The sequence below is a fragment of the Solanum pennellii genome, chromosome 9, assembly GCF_001406875.1.
Source record: "Solanum pennellii chromosome 9, SPENNV200".
Lineage (NCBI taxonomy): Eukaryota > Viridiplantae > Streptophyta > Magnoliopsida > Solanales > Solanaceae > Solanum > Solanum pennellii.
Window position 1 is genome coordinate 68,003,160 of NC_028645.1, and position 13,595 is coordinate 68,016,754.

At 31.3% G+C, this 13,595-nt stretch overlaps 1 pseudogene; it reads right to left on the reverse strand.

Moving 5' to 3' along the window:
• Positions 1-8,366: 8,366 nt before the first annotated feature.
• On the reverse strand, positions 8,367-9,368 carry LOC107030974 (annotated as a pseudogene).
• Between the last annotated feature and the right edge of the window lie 4,227 nt (positions 9,369-13,595).

Genomic DNA, 13,595 nt, shown 5'->3' on the forward strand with positions numbered 1-13,595 from the left:
ACAATGGAATTTGAATTCATTGCTTTAGATAAGGCTGGTGAAGAAGCGGAATGGCTCCGGAATTTCCTAGAGGATATTCCATTCTGGCCAAAACCTGTTGGACCAATTTGCATATATTGCGATAGTCAAGCAGCAATAGGTAGGCAGGGAGCGTTATGTACAACGGGAAGTCTCGTCATATACGACGGAGACATAACACCATAAGACAACTGCTCTCTAGTGGAATTATCACATTTGACTATGTAAAGTCAAGCGATAATATGTCAGATCCACTAACGAAAGGCCTAGTGAAAGAGGCAGTTGAAAGATCATGTAAGGAAATGGGTTTACGGCTTAGGACAAGTCAGCATGACGGTAACTCTATCTAGCAAACTGGAGATCCCAAGAGCTAGATTCAAGGAGAAAAACAAAGTTGTGGCTGACGGTTTGACATTTTCAATTAACTCAATTCATTGTCATGATGAAGACAATGTTCACGAAAAGGTTAAGACTTTAAGGCTTGTTAATGAGGTAATTAAGCTTAAAGTTTTTAATGATCTGCTAAGTTTTTAATGATCTGCTAAGTTTTTAATGATCTGCTAAGTTGGGAACTTGAAAAGTCCTTTTATGCTTTAATGAAAAGGCATTTGTCGATCATCGGTGATGGAAAGAAAAATAGGAAAGTTTAAATACATAAACACTCCTATTAATTGTTAAATGGGTTGGAAAGAGGGACCCCCCTCGCGTCGTCGTCGTCGTCGCTCGCTCGCTTGGGCTTTGGATTTGGCAAATGATCGATCGAGAGATTATTTTTTGGACAAAGTTTGTTTTAATTATTTATTTAATTAATTAAATGGCCAAAAATATTTTCAATTAATTAGTAAATAAAAGAAGTTTTTAGTTAACCAAAATTTTTTAAACTTTTTAGTTGACCCGACCAAACTCGGATCCGCGCGTGTCACGTTTTATTTTCCGTTTTATTTAAATTTCCCGCCATTACTCATGACTATTCTGAAAGTTTGCAACTTTCAGGAACAGACAATACCATTTGAAAGGTTGCAAACTTTCATTAATGTTCGTGTCAATTATGAAAGGGTTGCAACCTTTCAGAACATATTCTTTTTGCCTATAAATACCACTCAGTCTTCATAATATTTTTTAACGAATTTTGTGATCTTCCTTCATCTTCTAAACACATTTTTCTTCGTGTACTTTCCAGCTGTGGATTGATTCGCTGACAGTAGAGTTTTTGGTATCTACACTCTGCTGATTAAGATCATTTTACCCTGGGAGGTTATATTCCAAATCAAACCTCGGATACTAGAGGGGAATAATTTCCTTAAGGGGATACTGTGAGTTCAGTGGACTTGATCTTCTTCCAAACTAAAAGATTATTTTAGATTCTGGTACGTTTTAAGTATTTTGTGAAATAAATTTTGTTCATCTTGCTTACTAGTTCTATAAATTTTAGTTAATTCGTGTCTGAATGATATATTACAATCAGTAATTTCTGGTTTTGATAACACAGATTGAATAACACATACAACCTGAAGAATTTGAACCAATGGAAACTGAGCCACCTATTAGAGGTAACAGGAGGTCTAAAAGACATAAATTTCCTCCTGTCTGGCTAAAGAATTTTGTTTCCTTAAGCATGAACGAAACAGTAGCCTATCATATGTCCAAATATATTGCTTATGATAATTTGGCACCCAAATTTCAATCCTATGTTGCTGCCTTTTCTGCATCCACAGAACCTAGAAGTTATGTTGAAGCAATCACAAATCCTAGGTGAGTGGATGCTATGAAAGAAGAAGTAAGGGCACTACAACAAAACAACACTTGGGAGCTAGTGAATTTGTCTGTTGGGAGAAAACCTATTGGATGTAGGTGGATATACAAAATAAAGTACAAATCTAATGGTGAAGTGGAGAGGTTTAAGGCTAGGTTGGTAGCGAAGGGTTATAGTCAAAAGGAAGGAATTGATTATAAAGAAACATTCTCCCCAGTGGTGAAAATGAAGATTGTTAGATTAGTGTTGTCTATTGCAGCAATGAAACAATGACATATCCATCGAATGAATGTGTTTAATGCTTTTTGGCATGGAGACTTGTTTGATGAAATTTACATGGAGTTGCCTAAAGGATTTTCGAGTCAGGGAGTGAATAAGACTATATGTAGACTCAAGAAATCCTTGTATGGTTAGTGGAATACTAAGTCAACTGAGGACCTCAAATCAATCTTAGAGAAGAATGATGCTCCCTGAGTTGATCAAATAAGTCATCCATACGCGGAAGAGGATACTTATTCTTCACTGTTACCTTGTTCACTGTATTCAATACACATCCTCATAGTCTCATCCTTCTTCACAAACAACACAGGGGCACCCAAAGGTGACACACTAGGGCGAATAAACCTTCTACTAAACCCTCGGAACACCATGTATCGTTAAGGTAACAATCTTAGCTTTAAAATCAAGGACAACATGATAAAGAGAAATTTATTTCATACCCAAGATAACATCAAAGTCTACCATCCCCAGAATGAGTAAGTCTACCTAAATCCAGCCAAAGAAATAAGTCAGGATCGATACACTCGATCCACCACTAAAGGCTCACCAACGGGTGTAGAAACACGAATACGTACAGTCATGCTATCACATATCATATCAAATTTCAGCAGCAAAATAGGTAGACACATAAGAGAATATAGGCCCTTGATCAAACAATACAAACGCATGTCAATGGCATACTGGTATGATACCTATAATAACAACATCAAAGGTCTCCGCCTCAGGTCTTCCTGGGAAAGCATAACAGAGGACTCCTCGTCCACCTCCAGTCTCGGTGTTACTTCTACCCCCAATCTGTTGAGCTGTAACACCACTACTAGAAACTCTACCGCCTCTACCTGACTGAACTCTGCCACGACCTCTACTTTGTGGTGGCGACGATTTAGTATGAAATGAAAAATTAGGTCGGGTCCCATCACGACCCCTCTCTAAGTACACTGCCGCATCAGGTGATCGGGATCTCCACAAGTAAAGTGAAATCTCTGAACCGGGAACTATTTTGCGGACCTTGAAAACCCACTATAATTACCTTGCCCTGTATGTCGCTGCTGTGAACCGTACGAGCCCAGACCCGAGCTATAAGAACCTCGAGATATCTAACTACCCTCAGATGTCGGCATAGATGCGTGAATGGGTCCCTGATGCTGTAATGAACCACTCCCTCTATGTGATCCCTTGCCTCCAATTAGGCACCATGAAACAAACTTGATGTACGAGCCCTCTTAGGGTCCCCAAACTCCTCTCTCTCCTTCAATTCCGCCTCTTTGGCGGTAATCCCAATGGACTGGAAAGAATCCCCCTCTCTAGATGCTCTAAACACAGTCGATCTAATTGAGAAAGTTATCCCCCTCACAAATCTAGGGATCCTCTCTGTCTTATGGAATAATGACCAAAGCTTACCTAGACAACTGGCAAAAACGCGCCTAATAGATAAGTCGTCCTGTCTCGGATTCTCAAACCTCAAGTGACTCTCCTCTCTCTCGCTTCAAGGTATAAAATGATCATGGAATGCATTAGAAAACTTCTCCCAAATCACCGGAGGAGATCCAACTGGCAAAGGACCTGAATAAGTCCTCCACTACTCTCTCGCTGGCCCACGAAGCTAGAGTGTCGCATATCGAATCCCATGTGGCTTATCTAATCCAACCACCTCGAGCAAATCTCAACATGTAGTTAGAAACTCTTTAGCGTCCTCACTCTTTTCCCCCGGAAAATGAGGCCGGTCCATCTTTCGAAATCTCCCATACTGATGTGAGATCAAAATACACATTTTTATCATTATTTACCTCATATTTATTATTTATATTTATCCGTTTTGACCATAAATTTTATGTGTTGTTCTAAATTGTGTATTTTATTTGTAGGATTAAATTTGTGAGAAATGAAGAAGTTTGAAACTAAAACGAATTAATGATGGAAGGTTGAAGAAAATCAAGAAGACAGCTTAATGAATTAAATTTAATATAATAATATATAATCATAAAGTGCACATTACAACATAAAAATTTCATCTTGAATTGGGAAATTTGCTGCTTGGCAGCAAGTTGAAGACAAGAGAACTTTTGAGGCGGCAGTACTTTCACGGACAGCTCACACGGCGGAAAAAAAAGGGAATTCAATTCCTTTTGGTTTTGGATTCCTAATTTAAAGTGGACTCAATTATCTTATTTAGGATTTTTTTTATTTATAAATAGTCCATAAAATTATTATTTTGGGAAAGGAGGTCAAGAATTAAAAAACAATACACAATATAAATTTTCTTCTAGCTTTGAAACTTAGCAAGAGCTGTCGTAAAGGCCGGAGAATTATGGTTTATTTTTTCTTCTGTTTTATTTTTATTGTATTCGTGATAAATAAAAGATAGTTTAGCTATTATTATTAACTTTTTATCATCAACACAACTTTATTTATTTTAATAAATTTTGATTGTGTTTTTGAGATAATGAGTAGCTAAATTTCATAACTAGGGTTGTGGGAACCATAAACGATTAACAAAGTATGAATAGTAGCTAAGCAATTCTCAAATAGGTTCTTACATGCATTGATAATTCTTTAGTTTAGAAGTATTTTTAAAGAGTGCACGCGTTAGAACTAACCGCATCAGATTTTGTGTGATACTATCTAATACACTAATGTCGATTGGTGCGAAGTAATAACTAAGTCATACATCGATTATGATGTCTAATATGAGGTAAAGGTAAGGGTTAGTAGTTTATACACACGTAGTCGGACCAAGGTGGGGTGAAATTTTCTAGATGCCGGACCAAGGATTTAGAGATACATAACTTACCACTTTACATACAAAACACTATGAAAGAGTTGCTATTGCTAGGAATACGGCGTTATGAGCTTATGAGAACACATTTCTGGTAAATTTTTATTTGGATACATATAAATACTTAGTTCAAAGCTATTTTTATTGCTTTTATTTTTATTTCAATATAAATCCCTCCATTTTTATATAACGACTATTGAGTTAAATATTTGCTATTAATAATATTCTTTCATATTCTCTGTGGGATCGACCCCGAATCATAGTTGGTTAAATATATTGCATACGATTGCTTATGTTTTCTTTCAGGAAGTATATTTGAACGTTATCAAGAATGGCGCCGCTGCCGGGGAATATGACTTAAAATTGTCTTTAGTATTTATTTTAGCTTGTAGTTTTTTTTCTGTTTCTTAGGATTATTTTTAAATTATTTATTATTATTATTATTATTATTATTATTATTATTATTATTATTATTATTATTATATTTCGTCTACACTTCTTGAGATGTCATTTGAAATAGTATGTAGTGATGAGTGTCCTTTCAATTCTTTCCCAACTAATTTTATGTGTTCTTATACGGTAAAATTTTTTTCTCAACTAGATAAGTTGTATGAGGACATGAAAGATTTGGTAACACTTTGCATTAAATCAATATGTAGGAGCCTTAGTGAATATTCTTTTGAATTTGATCTCTATTATTTAGATATTGAGTTGAGTGCAAAGATTAAATCATATGACACCCAACAATTTGGTAATAATATGTGCTAGGAAGAAAAAATAGTTTAAAATAAACTTGAAGATCTAAAAGTTGAGGGCCAATTGCTTGATCACACTTATATTGATGTCGTCCCTGTTGAGGAGAGTGCACTAGAGTTATGCAATAAAGTAGATAATATTATTTTTAAAAACTCTAGTATGTGTAAATATGAGGGTGTAAATAATAAAACAATTCATGAGTTGGACGCATTGGACCTCATTTCAAACACTTTTCCACATTATGTTTGGATGATGAGAAATTGTTTGAGTCATCTCAGCCTATAAAAGAGTGTATGGAGGAGGAAAATTGTGTCTATATTCTTGAATTTATTGTTTCAACATCGAAAAATTACATTCCGCACTTAGGATCCAAGAAGTGCATAATGCGATATTTGTTGTTTGGGATCTTTATTTTTATACGATCACCCCTTGAGCTTAATAGAAAAATCTATGTGAAATTAGGGGTGCAATTCATATCTTCAAAGTGGAAGAAAAATAGTAAAATTGATAGTGTCGTGCCGCGACGTTAATTAAGCGCTTATTTGGAGGAAACAAAATTAGTAGTTTAACTTCTTTTATTTTATTTTATTTTACTTTATTTTATTTTATTTTATTTGAGCTTAAGTGTGGGATGACAACCCTTGGTATAAATTTAGAGAACGTGCTACTAGCTAGACCTAAAGGCCTCAGGGAGTTTTCCTAACCCTTGTTTGATATTTTATTTATTGTTTTAGGGACATAACATCTTTTTAAGTGTGGGGTGGAGGAATGACCTCCTAATTTTACTAGTGGGTTCATTGGCTTTTATTTTCGGTTCTTTTCCTGAGGATAATCCCTTTGAACCGAGTGTTTTTTTTAGGAATAAATTTTATTGATTTTAGTATTATTATTTTTTTGGAGAGAAAATAAAAGACTCTTTTGAAGTATGTGATACTTACTATTTCAGCCTAATTTTAACTAGTACTTTCTTGTGAGTGCTCGATTTGTAGTGAAATTGCAAACCTTTTGACATCTAAGTTAATGATTGTAACTTTGTATGTAGCTTATTTATTTTGTAGTTTGTTATGATCATGTCTCTCTTAGAAATAGAATTGATTCATCTTGGTTTATACTTGTGCCACGTGCGGTGAGGTTTTTTTTGTTCCATATTTTGCATCTTAATCTAGAACTTGCCCTGTATGTTATTGAAGCGAAATAAAAAGTGTTGCTTTGCTCAAGAGATGATGTTAGGCTTTTGTTGATTTGTCTTGTAAATTATAGCCCTTTTAAGATATTTAATCTTTAGTTATCTCTTTTGAGCTTGTAGCCTTTTGTTGGTAGCCATATTTTGCCCTAACCTGTTTTGTTGAATCCCTAGTTTTTGCACCTTGCTTCCTTGAGCATTATAACATAGGCTTATTCTAATTTTCAGTTTTGCAAAAAAAGGGATGGATGAGTGAAAAGTAATCAATGATAGCTACAAAGTGATTAGAAGTCCTCTTTGAAAGATGTGACATAAAAAAAAAAAGAAATGTGAGATAAAAAAAAGAAGAAAAAAGAAAAAAAAAGTTATCTTGATGATGACCCTGATCCTTCCAAGGACAATATGCAACTTAACTCATGTAAAATACGTAAATTGAGAGTGACTATAATGAAAGAATAAAATCGGAAAAAAGTTGATTGAAAAAAAAAGATTGAACTCCTTTAGCAAAAGTCAAATCAATTTTTTCCAAATCAATTTTTTCCAAATCATAAAAAAAAATACTATATCAAATTGGTTTCTGTGTTCATAGATAAACAAATGTTACAATTGATAATAAGATGTTTCTAAGAACCCCCATAGAGAGCACCAACTTTTTTTTATTTATAAAAGAATCTTGATTTTCTCATCAACTTCATTGAAATAAAATTTAATTTGTTATGAATTTCTTCTAGCTAGACTTCTTCTTCTTTGAAGAATATCAAGATTAGAAATAGAGGAAAGCAAAGTTTGCACTGAATTTAAATATGTATCTTTATTTTCTAAAAACACTTGAAGATTCACCAAAAATGGTGGCGGCAGCCAGATGGAGGTCTTTTAGAGGTGATTTATTGTCTTTGATGATCCCAAATAAAACTTCAAACATGACGTTGATAGGCCCACCCCCTCTCCATCATCGTCTAAGTTTTATATGTCTAAACATCACTGCTTCAAAATTTTCAAGCTTAAATAAATAAATTGAATTATTGTTATTATTATTTTCATTTATTTAGATTAATCGTATAGATAATTAACCTAATTTCGAATGAAAAAAGAAATTGTATTTTGAAGTTGTGATGTGAAATAAAGAATTGTGACGAAAACTAAAGAATAAGAGGATAATGAATGTTGGTTGAAGAAGAGGAGGCTAGAGTGTGCGAAGAAGAAGAAGATATGTTGAGGGTGGGGCACAAGGAAAATTTTGATTATTTTGATGTTTTTTTGACACATATGTTTATATTTTTTTATCACGTTAGTTTTAATAAATAAATAAATTACCTTAAATAGTTAAAATGTGTTATATATAAATACTCACCATGCTAATTTAAACGTGCAATTGACTTGTCCGGACAAGTTAAGAAGGAAATCTATGTCTTTTCCTACTATCTGAAAAATATAACGTCATGTGGAAATTAAGACCTACAATATTGTAAAAAATAAACAAAAGTAAAAAAAATAAATTAAAATAGAAAACATAAACTTTATATTATTAAATTATATAGATCAAAGACATGAGAAAAAAGAAACCAAAATACTAACAAGTAGACAACACATAAAGAGTTATTTTAAGAAACTAATCCTTATTCCTCATATGCCTATTTTTTCTTAGGGCCTAATTCTGCGTCTGGTGTTGTTAATCCAATTCTTCAAAAATTTGAGAGTGATGCCAATTTCATCAAAAAAAAAAAAGGGATAATTTTTTCATGTCTCTTTTTTCATTTCCATCCCATGATCTCGTTTGCAAAAATTTGAATCTTCTCCCTTTGGTAAGGATTCAACCTTATTCTCACTGTAGAAGACGAACAACCATTCTTCTTTCATTTCAACTTCCTCACTTTTATCTCTATTCCATCCACCTCCATCTTTGTCTCTACATCAATGTTGTTCTTCTCAGACATTTCACAAAGTTACGCCCTGGTTATCACTGTGTATTGTGATGGTGGTGGTGGATCATCCATGATAACAAGCGGTGTACCTGTTATTATAGTTGAAGATATAATTAATCACCTATATAAAATTTTAAATTCTAGATCTCAAAATTCCTTTGACGTTTTAAGTAAGAAAGAAACAAAAAAACAATCAATTTTTCTTCTCTTTTAGTTTAGTGAACAAAATTTTGCCTTTAGATGTGTAGTTTTATAATCTTTAAGTTGACGGTAATTATACAATTTAAAAAATTCCCTAAAAAAGAGAGAGCTCATATTTCTACACATGATGATCTGATGAATCACATTTGACGTACGAAAAAAATCATATCAACAAATGAGAGATATAAGTGTTGAATAAAAGTATGATTGATCTTTGTGATTTCAACAAGTCCCGTGGCTAGGATGATTAATAGAAATGATGGAACTCTCTGGCCCGTCCTCTACCTCCACCTCAACTTTTCTTGGAAAAATTCGATGGAAATGACAAGCAGCACAGGTGAAGGATTCAAGGGTTTCACGGGCACCAGTTGGAAAAAATTCACCACAACCATCAAGTACGTAAATAGTATATCTAGCTGCGTAGTTATGCCTACACGCAAGATATTTCACAAGAAAATGTTTGTTGTTGTTAGAATCCATAAGAAAGAGAGCCATTAATTGAAGGGTAGTTAGCTAGGCAACTAGTCTAGCGGCAGCTAGGCAACTAGTCTAGCGGCAAGGGGATAACCACCATTACATCAGTATAATTGGATTTTTTATTTTCTTTATCTCAAAAGAATAATTAGTATTTTATTTTTTGATTTTCGAAGATTAGTATATATATATATGTAAAGTTAAAAAGTTCAAGCAACCAAACAAGACCTTTGAAACATAAAATGATAGATCAATCGATAATTGAGCAAAAAGAAAATTATAGATGAAAATGAACAGGTTTGAAAGATAGCTAGCTAGCCTATATATACTTGTAGAAGTATATTATATGTCTAACCCTAGTTACATATCCCACCCAAACAAAAATGTACAGAAAAAGCAAGAACTACAACAACAGTAATAACATTTTTTAGTTTGGATTGTCAGGAGATATTGATTCTCCAGCTTGAGCAAGCTATAACTTTTTGATAGCTTTGCCCTTGCTTTTGATATACATCTCAATATCATCCGGCTTCTCATTTTAATCCTTTTTTATCTTCTTATTCTTATCATTTTCTGATCTCATGTTAAAAGTCCATTCTAGTTGGTTAGCAAGTATCTACGATTTTTCTTTCTCATATTCTTCAGCAATATATTTATCCAATGACTTTTTTCTCTTGTATCCATCATATTTCTTACTATACACCAATTTTTAGTAGCTCTTGCCATAATGGATTCCGCCAGTATAATTAAAATTCTCGGAGAATCAAATATTTATGTAGTGATATTACTGAAATGATTAGTATTTTTCGTGTTTGTTAATGTAACGACTCATTAGGATTTCTAAAGAACTAGAACTATTTGGACTCTTTTCGTAAATTTTACAATGGGTATTTTGAACTATCAGACAATTATGAAACTTATGGGTTGTTTCTATAATTTATTTAGTTGGTGGTCAAGAAAAATAACACTACAATTACTAATGGATCACTTTTACCATATTTATAAGAAAAATAAACATCCCACATACATTTAAGAGGATAAATATCAAGTTGTAATCATACTCTTTAAAAATAAACTACTTATAGCATATTATTATCATCTGATAGCACATCAATTAATAATATATTAATGAAAAAATATATATTTAAAAATAAACTATTTATAGCATATTATTATCAAGTTATAGCATATTAACTAATAATATATTAATAAAAAAATTTATTTTATTATTTAACTAATAATTATTATGTTTAAATAATTAGTTATATTTATTCACTTACCTTTTATCAACAAAACCATTTAAATTATTACCGATTAATCAATTACCTTTTAAAGTTTTTAATATAAACAATAAATTATTAAATATTAATCAATTACCTTATAAATGTTTTATTATTTATTAAATATTAATTAAACTTCATAATATATAGTTACCTTTTAAAAAAATCAAAAAATTAGGGATTTGATTTTAATTAATTATATATTATATGGTTACCCAATAACTATCAACCTCATATCACCCAATACTCTTTTATCTTTCCCCAATAAGCTCAACCTCTCCCCATTTATTAATGATTAAGAATTGTGATAACATTTATTTATTTGCTTTTGACAGTGTATTTATTGAATGTTCCATGCCTGAGAATTTGAAGAGTTTACCTTTTTATTGAGTTAAATTAAAGCTACATAAATTATTAGCATTACAATTATTCTTCATTCCAAAATTTCTCTAGTATTTTGAAATTTATTTCAACATATAATTCATTTTTTCTCCCAAAAATTCAAGATTATTTTCATAGCTGCATATTTGTGTTCTGATGGATAACTTTGTGTCAATTTTAATATTATGGAAAGTGGAATTCTTCGGGTTAGTTTTTAGTTATGATTTGTTTTTTTTAATTATGAATTGTTGGTTTTATTTAGATTGGTCGTTTTTTACATTTAAAACAGTGTTAAATTTTTTTTAACTGTATTCTGTAATACAATTTGTAAATTTCTTTTTTAAAGTAACAGTATGTTCTGTATAGCGTACATGAAGTCGGAAGATTATTTTTTTAGTGAATGAAATGTGTATGAAACATGTATCATTTGTGTATGAATTTTTTTTAATATTATGAAATTTTGTTTTTCCACAATCCCAGTGATATAGACACTCTCTATATATTGAATTTCTCATCTTACAATATGAAACATATCCAATTGGAATTTTATTTGACTGCATTTGCATACTCATTTGAAAGTTTGATAGATCATTTGGCTAAAGCATTGTGTGATTAAATTGCAGGTAAAAATCCTACTTGTCAAATATGTTATGAAGACGGAGATGATGCTTTTGTGAGGATTGATGAAGTTCTAGCTAGTCTCAAGGGAAAGGATCCTAATGGTCTATTATATGGTGGGATATCTTTTGAATGGTCTATAATGTATCAATGTTACAATTATTTTTGAATGAATTTTGTTTGAAATAGATTGCAACTTTATATGAACTAACTTAACAATAAATATATGTATCATAATAGTTTTTGATTGGCAGTATAGTTCAATGTATATTTTTAATGTATAAACATTGTATGAATTATGAATGTCATATTGATTTTGATATATGTAATAGAAACCAATGATATATATATAAACATTGTATGAATATTGTATGAACATTGTATGAATAACATATAGAACACTTTATGAATGGCAGGACAGTACAATTTATATTTATAATGTATAAACATTGTATGAATTATGAATGACATACTTAACTTTGACATATGCAACAGAAAAAAATGATATATATGAACATTGTATGAATACTGTATGAACATTGTATGAATACAACCTGAAGATTATATGAATGGCAGTATAGTTCAATTTATATTTATAATGTATAAATATTGTATGAATTATGAATGACATATTGTACTTTGACATATGTAACATAAACAAATGATATATATATATATATATATATATATAAAAATTGAATGAAAACTGTATGAAATATTATATGAATACCGTAAATGTCAGTGGTAACTACTGCATTCAATAAAACAAAATGTGTTTCAAACATTCAAAACAACATAATAACAAATTTAACATTACGAAATCATTGTTTTTGCACAGGATAATTTGAACATGTCTTTCTATTGTGTCCAACCTGACGGCATCTACTGCAAGTCTTTTTCGTCCTTTTGAATTTCACGTCAGCAAACACCTTTCATCTTTCAAGTTTTGGTCTACCCGCTGTTCTCTTTGGACCTGGTGGCAGCATTTTAGGATCTGAAAACAGTAGTGTGAACTTATTTTGATGCATTACAACACTCAACACGAAAATTGAACTTTTCAACAAGTCCAACATGCCTCATAACCTCCTTCAGTGTTTTCTTATTGTTGTAAACTTGATCCTCAGCAACAAATAGGTTTGAATGGTAACTTATTATATCATCACCACCTTCATTATTCTCTTTGATAACTCCTTCTAAATTCATTCTGATTAAATGAATAGAATTATTGGAGTATAGATCAACGTAAATATTTGTCAATCTAACATCACAATTTATTATATCAGTATTAATAACACTATGACCTTCATTATGCATCTCATGATCTACCAAAGAGATGTACAAAGGATATTTTTAAAAGAAATCCAAATTAACCTTTTTCTGATCTAGAAAAACCTTTACCCCAACATCATTATGAATAGTAATAGGGGGACACATATTGTTAATAACATATTTTATCTCAATAGAATTTATATTTTCTTCTATATTAAGTTGAGTTATTATTGCTTTAACTAAACCAATATAGAGAGTAGACACATCATATATGATGCCCTCCATCTGAAAATCGACGTATTTTCCTGTTTCACAATATTAAAATAATATTTTAGTAAAATAACATGTATAATTTCTATATAATTCATACACACTTCATACACATTTACTATATGATTCAATTAAATATACACTAATTAGTTCATATAATTCATACATATTTTAATTATATCATTCACTAACTTATACAATACTCCAATTAAAGATACACAATACATTTTAAAAACAAAATTCATACAATAACATATATTATAATTTAAATAAAAACAAAATTTTGTTCTATAAAAAAAAATTCATGCAAAAATGATACATGTTTCATACACATTTCATTCACTAAAAAAATAAACTTCAGACTTCATGTACGCTATACAGAACATACTGTTTCTTTCAAAAAAAATAATTACAA